The 14,519-nt window shown below is 41.8% G+C and overlaps 1 long non-coding RNA gene across 1 annotated transcript; it reads left to right on the forward strand.

Moving 5' to 3' along the window:
- Nucleotides 1-10,348: 10,348 nt before the first annotated feature.
- Nucleotides 10,349-11,220, forward strand: LOC112636991. The gene is made up of 2 exons (XR_003122370.1): nt 10,349-10,590; nt 10,796-11,220. It is a non-coding gene; the product is annotated as an uncharacterized LOC112636991 (long non-coding RNA).
- Nucleotides 11,221-14,519: the final 3,299 nt, after the last annotated feature.

Below are 14,519 nucleotides of genomic sequence, written 5' to 3' on the forward strand. Positions count from 1 at the left end.
GTTTGACAATAATAGCAAAAAGAAGAAAAATTTAAAAGAGCATTGTTGGAACAAATTTTTGAATACTATTGAAATTAAGTTGGTATTAATATAAACAATATTATTTTAGTTAGTATGTTAATTTTAATCCCCAGGGAAGCCACTAATAAAATAATTTTTAAAATACAGTAAAAGAAACAGCTTAAAATGGCACACTAGAAACTATCTACTTAACCTAAAAGTAAATAGCAATGAAGGAACAGGATAAAAAAGAGACAGAAATATACAAAAGCAACTCAGCAAAATGAAAGATATAAATCCTACCTTATCAGTAATTAAAATTAATTTAAATGGGTTAAACATTTTATTTTGAAAAGCACAGATTTTCGGAATGAATTAAAAATAGTTGAGCTATATCTTGTCTGCAAGAAAAACACTTCAGACTAAAAGAATCAAATAGGGTGATATTAAAAGGATAGAAAAACAAACACCATGAAAACATCAACCGAAAGAACTGAAGTTTGCTACACTAACACCAGACAAAATCCCCTCCAAAAAGTAAAACAAACATGGAATCATCACATTTCCTGATTTAAAATCATATTACAAATTTATAATAAACAAAACAGCATGGCGCTGGCATAAAAACAGAACCTAGACCAAGGGAGCAGAACACAGTGACCAGAAATAAATTCAAACATATATGATCAACCAATTTATGACAAGAGCTCTGTGATGGTTAACACTGAGTGTCAACTTGATTGAATTGAAGGACAAAAAGTATTTATCCTGGGTATGCCTGTGAGGGTGTTGCCAAAAGAGATTAACATTTGAGTCAGTGGGCTGGGAAAGGCACACCCACCCTTAATGTGGTTGGGCACAATCTAAGCACCTACCAGCACTGCTAGAATATAAGCAGGCATAAAAATATGAAAAGAGAGACTGGCCTGGCCTCCCAGCCTACATCTTTTTCCTGTGCTGGATGCTTCCTGCCCTTGAACATTGGACTCCAAGTTCTTCAGTTGTGAAACTCAGACTGGCTCTCCTTGCTCCTCAGCCTGCAGATAGCCTATTGTGGGACCTTGTGATCATGTGAGTTAATACTTAATAACCTCCCCTTTATATATATTCCATTAGTTCTGTCCCTCTAGAAAGCCATAACTAATACAGGCTCCAAAAGGGCACAATGGGAAACAGTCTCTTCAATAAATGGTTCTGGGAAAACTGGATTTCCACATGAAACAGTATAAAATTGGATGCATATTTCACACCATACACAAAAGTTAATTCAAAATAAATGAAAGACCTAAATGGAAGACCTGAAACCATAACTTCTAGAATAGAAAGTAGAGGAAAAAAATTTCTTGGCATTGGCCTTGGCAATATATTTTTTAAATATTATATCAAACACTTACACTACAAAACCATAAATAAATAAATAACACTACCTTGAATCAAAAAGCTTCTGTACAGCAAAGGAAACAATCAATAAAATAAAAAGTCACCTTATGGAAAAAAATAATTGCAAACCACATATCTGATAAGGGGTTACTATCCAAAATTTATGAAGAACTCCCACAACTCAATAGCAGGAAAACAACAACAATTTGTCACAAAACAACTCAAAAAATGGGTGAAGAACCTGAACAGACAATTTTCCAAAGAAGACATAAAAATGGCCTTGAGGTACATGAAAAGGTGCTCAACGTCATTAATCATAAGGGAAACACGAATTAAAACCACATGAGATATTGTCTCACACTTGTAAGGATGACTGTTATCAAATACATAAAAGCTAAGAGTAACATACCATATTGATTGAAGAAAGGCCAAAATACCCATGATCATTTTAATTGATGTAAAAAAATCTTTTAACAAAATTCAACACCATTTTATGATAATACACTGATCAAGGTTGGAAAGGAATAAATAATACTATATCTATTTGCAGATCACATGGTCTTATACACAAAAAATTTTTTTGAAAAATTATTTAAAAAAAAGGAACTTAAAAAACTGAGTGCCAGGATACAAGATCAATATGCAAAAATTAATTACACTTTTGTACACTAGAAATAAAATAATTTCAAAATAAAATTTAGAAATCTTTAAAAATAGTATAAAGACAATAAAATATTTATGTTTAAATTTAACATAAATAAGTGTAAGACATGTATAGTAAAAAACTATAAAACATTGTAAAAGGAAATTACAGAGAATCAAATACATGGAAGACCCCCTATGCTACTGATTGCAAGACTTAACCTTGTTAATGTGGTGATATTCTCCAAGTTTATCTACAAATTTAATGTAATTGCTGTCAAAATTCTAACTGGCTTTTAACTAATTGTGCTATAATTCTAAAATTTATAGGAAAATGCAAAGAATCCAGAATATCCAAAACAATATTAAAATAATATATTTGACAAATTCACACTTTTTGATTTCAAAATTTACTACAAAGCTTCAGTTATCATGACAGGACGGAAATGGCAAAAGAGACACATAAATCACTGGACATGTAGATTTCTGAAATAATCCCTTACATATATGGTTAATTGGTGTTCAAGAAGTGTGCTACCATTTTGGAAAATAGTTCAGCTTTGACGTTTTCTTAAAATGACAAACATAGAGTTATAATACAATCCAGTAATTCCACTTCTAGGTATATATTCAAGAGAATTGAAAACATATGTTTACAAAAACACATAAGTCTTATTGAACAAATCCAAAAGGCAAAAACAAATCAAATGTTCATCAAATAATAAATGGATAAATATAATATGTTGTAGTCACACAACAAAATATTTTTCTGAAATAGGAATAAAGGACTTATTCCTGCTACCACACAGAGGAACCTTGCAAGCAATATGCTGAGTGAAAAAAGCCAGTCACAAATGATTGTGTGACTCCCTTTGATTAAAACATCCTAAACAGGCAACTCTACAGAGATAGAAAGTGCATTGCTTGTGGCAGTGTCTGGACTGAGGGATAAATGAGCAGTGCATGTTCATTAGGTGATTAAAAAGTTGTTACTGGTGAAAGTTGCACACTCTGAACATACTGAAAAAAAACACACACACAGAAACCCAACCTCTAACTTCACATTTTAAAACAGTAGGCTGCTGCTGCCTCTGGCATGCACACACAAGTGTAGGTCCTGCTGCCACTGCCTCAATGAAATGCTTTGGCTGGCAGCCCCCTTTGGAGTATTGTTGCCAACAGACTGGGAACAGCTCAGCTCCTCTAGTACAGCAGTTGCTTAACCTCAGGCAGCCAGAGAACAAAGCTGTGGTCCTGGTACCAGACCCTAGGGTGAGATCATGCAGCCCAAGAGTGCTGAGCTGAGCCTTGGCTCCCTGAAATCTTCCAGAAATAAAGCCTGTTGACTGAACCCAATTCACACTACAGTCAAACCCTCAAGCGCATCAAAGGAGATAAAAGCAATACACCCCATCTAAACGACAGCAACTTCCAAGATGAAAGGAACATCAGCCCACGCAGATGAGAAAGAATCAGCACAAGAACTCTGGTAACTCTAAAAGCCAGAGTGTCTACTTACCTCCAAATGACTGGACTGGCTTTCCAGCAACGGTTCTTAATCAGGCTGAAATAACAGACATGTAATTCAGAATATGGATAGAAACAGAAATCATGGAGATGCAGGAGAAAGTCAAAATCCAATCCAGGAAATATAAGTAATCCAAGAAAATAATATAAGAGCTAAAAGATAAAATAGCCATTTTAAGAAAGAACTACATTTAGACAGAGCTAAAAAGCTCACTACAAAAGTTTCATAACACAAGCAGAAGTGTTAATAGCATAACAGATCAAGCTGAGAAAAGAATCTCAGTGCTCAAAGACCAGTTTTTCAAATCAACTCAGACAAAAGTTTAAAAAAGAAATTTAAAAAGAATGAACAAAATGTATGAGAAATATGGGATTATGTGAAAGGACCAATGCTGTGACTCACTGGCATCCCCAAAAGAGAGAAAGAGAAAGCAAGCAACTTGGAAAACATATATGAGGATACTGTCCATGAAAATTTCTCCAACCTCACTAGAGAGGCTGACATTCAAGAAATGCAGAGGACCCCTGTGAGATACCATACAAGACAACCAACCCCCAGACCCAGAGTCATCAGATTCTCCAAGGTCAGCATGAAAGAAAACATATTAGAAGCAGCTAGAAAGAAGGGCGAGGTGAAACATCTCTGCAATGAGAATTACAAAACACTGCTGAAAGAAAACAGGGACAACACAAACAAATGGAAAAACATACCATGCTCATGGATAGCAAGAATTAATATTGTTAAAATGACCACACTGCCCAAAGTGATTTACAGATTTAATGCTACTCCTATCAAACTACTAATGACGTTTTTCAAAGAATTAGAAAAAAGAATTCTAAAGTTCATATGGAATAATAAAAAAGAGCCCAAATAGTCAAAGCAATCCTAAGCAAAAAGAACAAAGCCAAAGGCATCACACTACCTGACTCCAAACTATACTACAAGGCTACAGTAACCAAAACAGCATAGTGTTGGTGTAAAAACAGACACAGACCAATGGAACAGGTTAGAAAACCCAGAAATAAAGCTTCACACCTATAACTACCTGATCTTTAACGAAATTACAAAAAAAAAAAAAAACAAAAACAAAAACAAAAATCAAAAAAGAAAGAAAGAAAAGAAAAAAAACAAGCAAGGGGGAAATAACTCTTTATTCAGTAAATGGTGCTGGGATAACCAGCTAGCCATATGCAGAAAATTGAAACCGGACCTCTTCCTTTCACCATATACAAAAATCAACTCCAGATTGATTAAAGAATTAAATATAAAACCTAAAACTATAAAAACCCTGAAAGAAAACCTAGAAAACACCATTCTGGATGTAAGCCCTGGCAACGATTTCATGACAAAGTCACCAAAAGCAATTGCAACAAAACCAAAAATTGACAAATGACACCTAATTAAACTAGAACTTCTGCACAGCAAAAGAAACTATCAACAGAGTTAACAGACAACCCGTGGAATGGGAGAAAATGTTTGCAAAGTATGAATCTGACAATGCTTTAATACCTAGAATCTATAAGAAACTTAATAAGCAAAAAACAACCCCTTTAATAAAGAGACAAAAGACATGAACAGACGCTTCTGAAAACAAGACATAAACATGGCCAACAAACATATGAAAAAAATGTTCAACATCAATAATAATTAGAGAAATACAAATCAAAACTACAGTGAAATACCATCTCACACCAGTCAGAATGGCTATTAAGAAAAAGTCAAAAAATAATAGATGCTGGTGAGGCTGCAAAGAAAAGGGAAATATTATGCAATGCTAGTGGGAATGTAAACTTGTTCAGCCACTGTGTAAATCAGTTTGTAGTTTTCTCAAAGAACTTAGAACTACCATAGCAATCCCATTACTGTGGATAAACCCAAAGAAATAGAAATCATTCTAACATAAAGATCCATGCATGTGTATGTTCATTGCAGCACTATTCAGAATAGTGAAGACATGGAATCAACCCAAATGCTCATCATTAGTGGACTGGTTAAAGAAAATGTGGAACATATATACCACAGAAGATCACACAGCCATAAAAAAGAATGAAATCATGTTTTTTTGCAGCAACATAGATGCAGCTGGAGGCCATTATCCTAACCGAATTTACACAGAAACAGAAAACCAAATACTGCATCTTCTCACTTATAAATAAGAGCTAAATATTGAAAACACATGGATACAAAGAAGGACAGGACAGTGGGTCCTACTTGAAGGTGGAGGGCAGGAGGAGAGCAAGGATAAAAAAACAAGTTGTCAGGTACTATGCTTATTTCCTGGGTCACAAAATAATCTGTACGCCATCTATACACCAAACCTCTGTGACGTGCAATTTACCCATGTAACAAAACTGCACATGTACACCCAAACCTAAAATTAAAGTTGGAAAGAAAATAAACACACAAACAATAAACAGGGATAATTGTATGATATGTAAATTATGTCTTAATAAAGGTGTTATTAAAAAGGGGGATGGGCTGTGTGCAGTGGCTCACGCCTATAATCCCAGCACTTTGGGAGGCCAAGGTGGGTGGATCACGAGGTCAGGAGTTTGGGATCAGCCTGACCAACATGGTGAAACCCTGTCTCTACTAAAAATACAAAAATTAGCCGGGTGTGGTGGCGGGCACCTGTAATCCCAGCTACTCAGGAGACTGAGGCAGGAGAATCTCTTGAACCCAGGAGGTGGAGGTTGCAGTGAGCTGAGATGGTGCCATTGCACTCCAGCCTGGGCAACAGAAAAAAAGCGTGTTGCGGGGGGATGTCCGTTAAATACATGAAAAGATAGTCAAAGGTCACTCATAGTTTGAGAAATGCAAATAGAAGTTACACTGAGATACCATTTCTTACCTAATTAATTTGGGGAAAACGGTGACAACACACAGTGCTGGTGAGGCTGTGGGGAAATAAATGCTGTGATAGGGTTGCAAGTGGGAATGGAAACTAGGAAAACCTTTGAATGAACATTTGGCAATATCTATCAAAGTACGCATGGTACGTTTTGAATGAGCAATCCCTCACCTAGGAATTCTTTCTGAAGGTACACCTGCAACAATAGGAATTCTTTCTGAAGATACACCTGCAACAATATAAAACACAAACACATGGTTACTGCCTGCCTCACTGAAATGAAAAACTACTGAAAATGACCTAAACGTCTATGCCTTGGAGAGTGGGTGAGGAAATTGTGTGGCATCTGCACAGTGGAATAGAAAAGAGCTGTAAAATAAAGAGGAGAGAAAGGGCCACAGGAAGTGACTAAAACTGATTTCCAGGATATATTACTACGTGGGAAATAGTACAAAATATGTCTAAAGTATTTCACAATGTGTGTAAATTATTGAAAATAAGATACATGTATCTGCTTAATTGTAGAACACAGACACAGAGAGCGGAAGGCCAAGCTTGTCATGGATGGGGCTGGGAACAGAACAGAAAAGTTAGTTGCAGGATGCTTCTCAGTAGGGTTTTTTGTGCTTTGAGAACCACGTTAAACTTCACATACCTATCCCACAAATACATCACTTCATTGAATAGACCATTTGTATTGTTGTTTTAGCACTACATAAAAGAATCAACGCAGGTGGGTGGAAATGCCCAAATGGCATGCAGACAGAAGCAAATGAACAGACCTGTATTTCAAATGAATGACAACCATACCTATGGGACGGGGGTGCGCAGCCTGCAGAGATTAACCAAATACCTTCAGGATGCAGCATTTGACCATCAGGCTTCACTTAGGGGACTGCAAATGAATGCCGTGCTTTACTTCACAGGTTTGTTTTTTTACAGAAGCATGGGTCTGCAATTTCTAAACCACCCAACTATGTATTTTCATTTGCTGTATTTGTGTAAAAACTCTGCAAAAACTAATAAAGGAGTTATCTTGGTCTTGGCAGAGATGAGCCGTTATGGGGGTAACGAAGCAACTCTCTCCTCTGTGCACATTATACATTGTTTTTAGTTCTAAGCATGTGTATACATGGCTGAGCCAAAACTTGTAAAAGATAAATAAAAAGGTGAAGAGTCATAAATGTACAGATTTGTCCAGTAAGAGCAGGTTCTGAGGAAAAGATTTCTAAAATAGAGCATTTTTTGTCCAGTTACAAACATGCCTTTTTACTTTCATGGATCCTGTCAAATGGTCATCTGTCCACGTTGGTGCCAACAGTGCGCATCTCAACCAACTCGAGTAACTGTCACTTAAAAAATATTTTCCAGTCCTAGGAGAGAAAAGATGGTATGATATTGTTAGTTTTATGTTTAGTTTCTTATATTTACGAGCTGAACATCATCTCATGCTTATTGAGCACTCTGCTTTTTTGAATTGTGAATTTATATATTTTCCCTTCTTTACTTAATATCACCTTCCAGGTATTATCAGGTATTGTCTCCTCTTTTCTCCTCCTGGGAGCCTGTGTAGAGGAGGGGCCACGTGCCAGCAGGCTGGAGGATGGGAAGCAGGAAGGTGGGAGGGTGGGAAAGAGAGAGGAGGGAAGGTGGGAGACAGGCAGGCTGGAGGGTGGGAGGCAGGGAGGTGGGAGGGTGGGAGACAGGCAGGCTGGAGAGTGGGAGGCAGGGAGGCAGGAGGGTGGGAGGCAGAGAGGAGGGAAGGTGGGAGACAGGTAGGCTGGAGGGTGGGAGGCAGGGAGGCTGGAGGGTGGGAGACAGGGAGGCGGGAGGGTGGGAGACAGGCAAGCTAGAGGGTGGGAGGCAGAGAGGAGGGAAGGTGGGAGACAGGCTGGAGGGTGGGAGGCAGGGAGGCTGAAGGATAGATGCTGGGTAGGCAGGGAGGATAGATGCTGGAGGCAGGGAGGCTAAGGCGTGCACAGTTACATGGGCCGCATATATTTTATCTTGGTTTGTTACTTGGCCATACAAAGTCTTTTAGCTATTGTGAAAAACATTTATTTTTTTTTCCTTGCAGCTTATGGAAAATGTAAGATTATATACTTTTTCAAATATTTAGTTCTAATTACACTGCTTTTTATAGCATGCAGATTTCTATCTGAGTAGCGTATTATGTGTCTTGGGATCTGACTTTTTAAAAATAGAGCTAATATTCCCAATATTAGTTATTTAAGAATCCATGTACTGACCTCAAATAACACTTTTACTACATACTCCATGGATAGAATTTGGGGGACTACATTGGGTAGTTATTTATGGAGAAGATTAGTGGCTTATTCTTCACCTACTCCTGTTCACACTAACCTTCGTCACTGCCTTGTTGCTGTTCCCCAAGCCCCACTCTCATGGTGAATAAGGCACCCTGGCATTTCTTTGAGTTAAGCAGCAATAACTCCTTATTTTGACACTGTATTTTTGGCCAGTCACCGCGATCTGTTTAACCTCCCCTGCGCTTTGGTTTAATACGTCACCCTCAGCAAGTATTAGTGTTCCCTCTTATTTTCCTGAAGTAATAACACTGTAGTGAAAACCCACTATTTAGTTCAGCCTGTGACTCACCCGTGACTCTTTAGGCTACAATAACCCGCAAGCTTCTTTGCTGTCAAATTCTCGACGCATGCCCATCATGTTCTAATTTAAACGCCATCTCCTCCTGAGGCCCCTCCTGGCCCTGCAGCTGGAGTCCAGGGCCAGTGCCCCACTCTGCTTTCATCCTAGCACAGCCCGTTCCTGTCTGCCCTCCACAGCGGGGGCTGAAGAAGCACAGAGAATCTCCCCTGGCCCCTGTTCACACCCTCACTGTGCTTTCCAGGAGATCCTGTGACCTCAGTCAAAGCTGGGGGCAGTTTTTGAAGGAGGCTTTTCTCTCCAATTCTTCAGCTAATTTTTTTCAGGGCATAGCATCCCTGCACAAGTGAACAATTTTATTTTCTTTTTTTTTTTTTTTTTTTTTGAGACAGAGTCTCGCTCTGTCGCCCAGGCTGGAGTGCAGTGGCTGGATCTCAGCTCACTGCAAGCTCCGCCTCCCGGGTTTACGCCATTCTCCTGCCTCAGCCTCCCGAGTAGCTGGGACTACAGGCGTCCACCACCTCGCCTGGCTAATTTTTTTTTGTATTTTTAGTAGAGACGGGGTTTCACCATGTTAGCCAGGATGGTCTCTATCTCCTGACGTTGTGATCCGCCCATCTCGGCCTCCCAAAGTGCTGGGATTATAAAACATTTTCACCATGAGTCAATGTAACATTCTGATTTTTTTTAATGGAAAGAAGTAATAGGGAATGAAATATACAAAGCCAGAAGAGGTTTGCAATTTGAATGGAATCCAGGCAACTGATAAAGCAGGGGTGTTGCTTCATGTCAACTGCCCACTTACCAAACTGGCAATTCATTGAGGGATGATTTTACAGACCTACATAGAGATGGAAATTGACTGCAGAAAAGATTTTGGAAGGCTCACCTCAGCCTCCTCCTGGAGAATCCCGTTGATGAAGCGTGCAATCACAGATGCACCCATCCTTCCGTCGTGGTGAGAGGCGACTGTGGGCCGTGTCGCACCCTGATCTGTCCTTTCTCCCGATGCCCACAGACGTTTGAGAAGCATCATGGCTGTGATGAAGCACATGGAGTCAGAGCTGCGGGAGGCTTCCGTATTCCCTGCAGGGTGTCTCCTGTGACGCTGCCCGCCGGAGAGAACCCAAAGTCAGTTACTCTTAGAGCTCCTCCTACGATCCAGTCCTGTGATCCTTTGAATAATGGCCTTCTGCTGTTTACCGACGGATTCTGTATCCCTAAAACAGGAGCTAACACTCCGTAACCGTCATCTGTATCACTGGGGTCAGTGAAGTTCTCTGACAGGTTCCTCATGTGCAGAACAACAAGAGTAGCACCCAGTGAGCTGCTGGAAGGACTCAGTGTCTGGTGTTCACAAGGCCCAGCACATGGTCTGGGACGTGAGCCCCACACGCCGCCCTGAGGCACCTCCCTCCTCGGTCTCCTCAGTTCAGTGTCTCCCCCGGGAAACCACCGCGAGGGCCTGCAGGAAAACAGCAGACTAGAAATCCCAGTTGGAGGAGATTTCAAATGTGCTACAGCCTCTGCAGCAGGAGTGAAGCTGGACCTCCAGGCTCTGGTGAGGGCCGCGGGCGGGTGTGGTGCCCTGGATGCGGGGCCGGCCACGGATGCTGGTGGGCTTCTCCCAGGCCTCAGAGGTGCCTCCTGTTACCTCTTGTCCAGACATTGTGAGACATCTGAGCTGGAACGTGACGCGTCACAAGTGTGGAGCTCAGGAGAGCCCTCCGGAGTAGAGACGAAAACTTGGGGTCATTTGTCTACAGAGAACACTGAGGACCGTGGGGCTGAGTGACACCAGCCGGCAGGAGAGGCCATGGCGGGAAGGAGAGGCACCGGCCGGACTCCAGGGAGCACCAGCGACTGAGGGGCCACAGAGCAGGTGCAGCGGGGGCGGGGGCTGCCTGCCCGCACTCTCATTACAGCAGAGGCAGTGACATTTCCCTTGCTGTGCCCAGGGCAGGGACGGGCCCACGGCAGGTGCTGTGAGCATGTGCTTGTTGGGTTCCTGAAGCAGAGTCCAGCCAGCCCAGAGGGCCACATTCTTGTCACTGCCCCGTGGAGCCGCAGCTCAAGCCAAGTCCCGCACACCCCTCTCTGGGCTCTAACTTTGTGCCGCCTCCGATGTTCAGGGTACTTTACTTCAAACCATATCAAAAGCTGGTTTGAAAAACAAGTCCTATAGAGGTGCTAACAGAGCAAGATGAGTTTTTTATTCTAATAGGTGCCTTCTAAAGACAGTTATCTTTGTTATTTATCACACGCATCTGACACTAATGTCAGCGATTTCCATGTGGATAGGGAAGGCATTGGGACTTGCTGCGGGGCTGGGCGTGAGGCTATGAAATTCCAGTCAGTTGCTCCGTCCTGCGGCACATCACTGCAATGCATTTGACACCCATACTGTTATGCAGCCAGCCAACGTTCCTGGAAGCATCCGGTAGCTGGAAAAGGCTCCGGAGAATACAACAGGGTGGTGCTCTGTGCTGGGAAGATGTCCCAAAAAGCATTTTCTGGAAACTAATATCCGCCGTGGTCCTATTTTTGAAAGCAGAAATGGCTCTTTGGAGAGAACAATTTAAAGGGTATGAGTGTGTTTGTGCCGTAAGCAGCGGCTGCTCAACAAGACTGAGCTCCACTGCTGCACTCAGCTCTGAAGACTCAGCTCTGAAGAATGCCTGACCCGAGGGCTCCTCCCCACAGCTGGGATGTGAGAAAGGCATGAAAGCAGAATGCACAGGGAGAGTGTCCTGCTACACAGGGAGGGACAGCCAGGAATGTGGGGAAACACCTTCACATGGATAGTGTCCCACTACACAGGGAGGGATGGCTGGGCCCAGGGAGACACCTTCACGAGGAGAGTGTCCCCTACACAGGGAGGGACAGCTGGGTACAGGGAGACACCTTCATGAGGACAGTGTCCCATTACACAGAGAGGGACAGCCAGGAATGTGGGGAAACACCTTCACATGGATAGTGTCCCACTACACAGGGAGGGACAGCCGGGTACAGGGAGACACCTTCATGGGGACAGTGTCTCACTACACAGGGAGGGACAGTTGGGCACAGGGAGACACCTTCACGAGGAGAGTGTCCCACTAAACATAGAGTGACCCCCAGGCACAGCATCCGCTTTCATCCCCAGAGGCCAGGACAGTATTTTTATCTGGTCACTGCTTGGCTCAACTCAAAACAACTGAGCCTGGTGATGTTACAGAGAAATTCTAGAGACTCGGAAGTCATGTAAATTAGATTCTCCTAATCAACATGGGCTCTGAAATAGGTCTTGTTCAAAGCAGCATTGGTGTCCGTTTCTGTGGTGAGGTGTGGGCACTGTGTGGCACCTGCGTCCTCAGAGGCCAAAGGTCCACCCTTGTCTTCAGAGAACCCCCTCCTGAACATAGTGTCCCTCCAAGAGATTGTTCTAGGAAACTGCTGTGCTGCTAAGGGAAAAAGAATAAGCTACTCATGCAGAAATGTATTAATTGCATCACACCTATTTCCAAAACAGTACTGGAGAAGGTTTATATTTAAAACATATATAACATATATGTAGAAAAATATAGAACATATATTAGGTTGATATAATTGTGGTTTTTGTCATTACTTTTAGTGGCAAAAACTGCTATTACTTTTGCACCGACCTAATATTTAAAATGCATATTACATTGAATAATAATATATTAATTATATATACACACATGTAGCATATATATAACTGTATATTACTTTCTATATGTATATAGTTAAAATAAAAATAAGTAAAGATGGAGAAAGAGGCCATTGTCATTGGAAGGGCAGGCATGCAGTGCTGGGCATGGGGTTGAAGTAAATGCCATTAAGCTGTTGCTTTATTCTCTGTCCTCTGGATCCTTCCAATGCCCAGCTAAATGGACGTCTACCCTTTCCTTGGCCATCTTCCTAAATGTGCATGTGGTCAGACCATTTCTCAGGAGCATGCACTCAAAGCGCCTCCTCTTGTGCAGAATTTGGTGGTCTGTGCACAATACAGGCTCCCTGTGGGACCCCCAGTGGCTCCCTCAACTTCCTACGCTCTCCACCCTTCTTCATCGGGCCAAACGCCAAGAGTGAATGCCAGCAGAAGCTGTGGATGCCCTGTGAGGTGATAGTGTGTGCCCTTGGAGGCTCATCCGCTGTAACCACTGTTTTGTTTCAGCGGGGATGCTGGTAGCAGGCTGGTAGCTGCTAGCCTGTGTGTGCAGGGGACACGTGGGAAACCTCCGTTCTTTCCTCTCCGTTTTGCTCTGAATCTAAAACCTGCTTTAAAAAGTCAATTCTTAAAGAAACAGAATGGAGACAAACCCTTCAGATACAATTCGTGAACTTTGAAACAATCCTGGTTTGGGGTTCAAAACAATAAAAGAAACCCTCTCCAGGGCAATCACAGAAATGTAAGCAGAGGCTGCATCCTAGATGGTATCATTCAGTCAGTGCTAATTTCTTAGCTGTGTGTGATCGTGAATAGTGCTGTAATTATACAAGTAATTAAAGGCACACCTGGAAGTGCCGTTCAGTGACAGCATTTCTACGGGGAGCCACAGTGGTGCCAAATGTTTTTTTTTCTGATGATTTACATTGGTGTCAGATTGAACTCAAAGAAACTAGAGAAAGAAATTACTAGCCCATCCCTAAGGCCCTAGTTAAAATGCCACTGTCTCCACTGATCTTTCGCCAAGACATAAGTAATATTCCCTCAAGACCATCAACCTTGCAAGTGGCTCAGGAAGCAGGCATTTCCCGTTGTTGGCAAAAAAGGGTGCCATATGCTTTAGCCATCATAGAGTCAGCCTAGCAATGGGACTTTTCCATATGTACAGCTAGGACCTGGCTACTTCTTTAAGTAAGTTATAAATCCTTGCCTGATTTTCTATTTAATTATTTTATATTTAATATATTTATATTTAATTTTTCAATGAACAACAGTTATTTTTCATGTTTTAAATAATTTATTATTTTAGTAACAAGTCAAGAAGGGTGACCAAGTTGTTTGCCTTTTAGTACCTGCAGCTGGTCGTGCATGTCTGGTACCTGAGGCCTCAGTAAATGCTGAGAATTTCATTTAAAAGTAAGCTAGCGGCCAGGCGTGGTGGCTCAAGCCTGTAATCCCAGCACTTTGGGAGGCCAAGACGGGCAGATCACGAGGTCAGGAGATGGAGACCATCCTGGCTAACACGGTGAAACCCCGTCTCTACTAAAAAATACAAAAAACAAGCCGGGCGAGGTGGCGGTGCCTGTAGTCCCAGGTACTCGGGAGGCTGAGGCAGGAGAATGGCGTGAACCCGGGAGGCGGAACTTGCAGTGAGCCGAGATCGCACCACTGCGCTCCAGCCTAGGCGACAGAGCGAGAGTCCGTCTCAAAAAAAAAAAAAAAAAAAAAAGTAAGCTAGCTGGTTTGCCGGACTTACATTGTTATCTCTTTGTAAATGGAACAAGGCTCCAGTATGACAAAGGGGAAATCAGTTGTATTTA

This window comes from Theropithecus gelada, chromosome 13 (assembly GCF_003255815.1).
Source record: "Theropithecus gelada isolate Dixy chromosome 13, Tgel_1.0, whole genome shotgun sequence".
Taxonomy (NCBI): domain Eukaryota; kingdom Metazoa; phylum Chordata; class Mammalia; order Primates; family Cercopithecidae; genus Theropithecus; species Theropithecus gelada.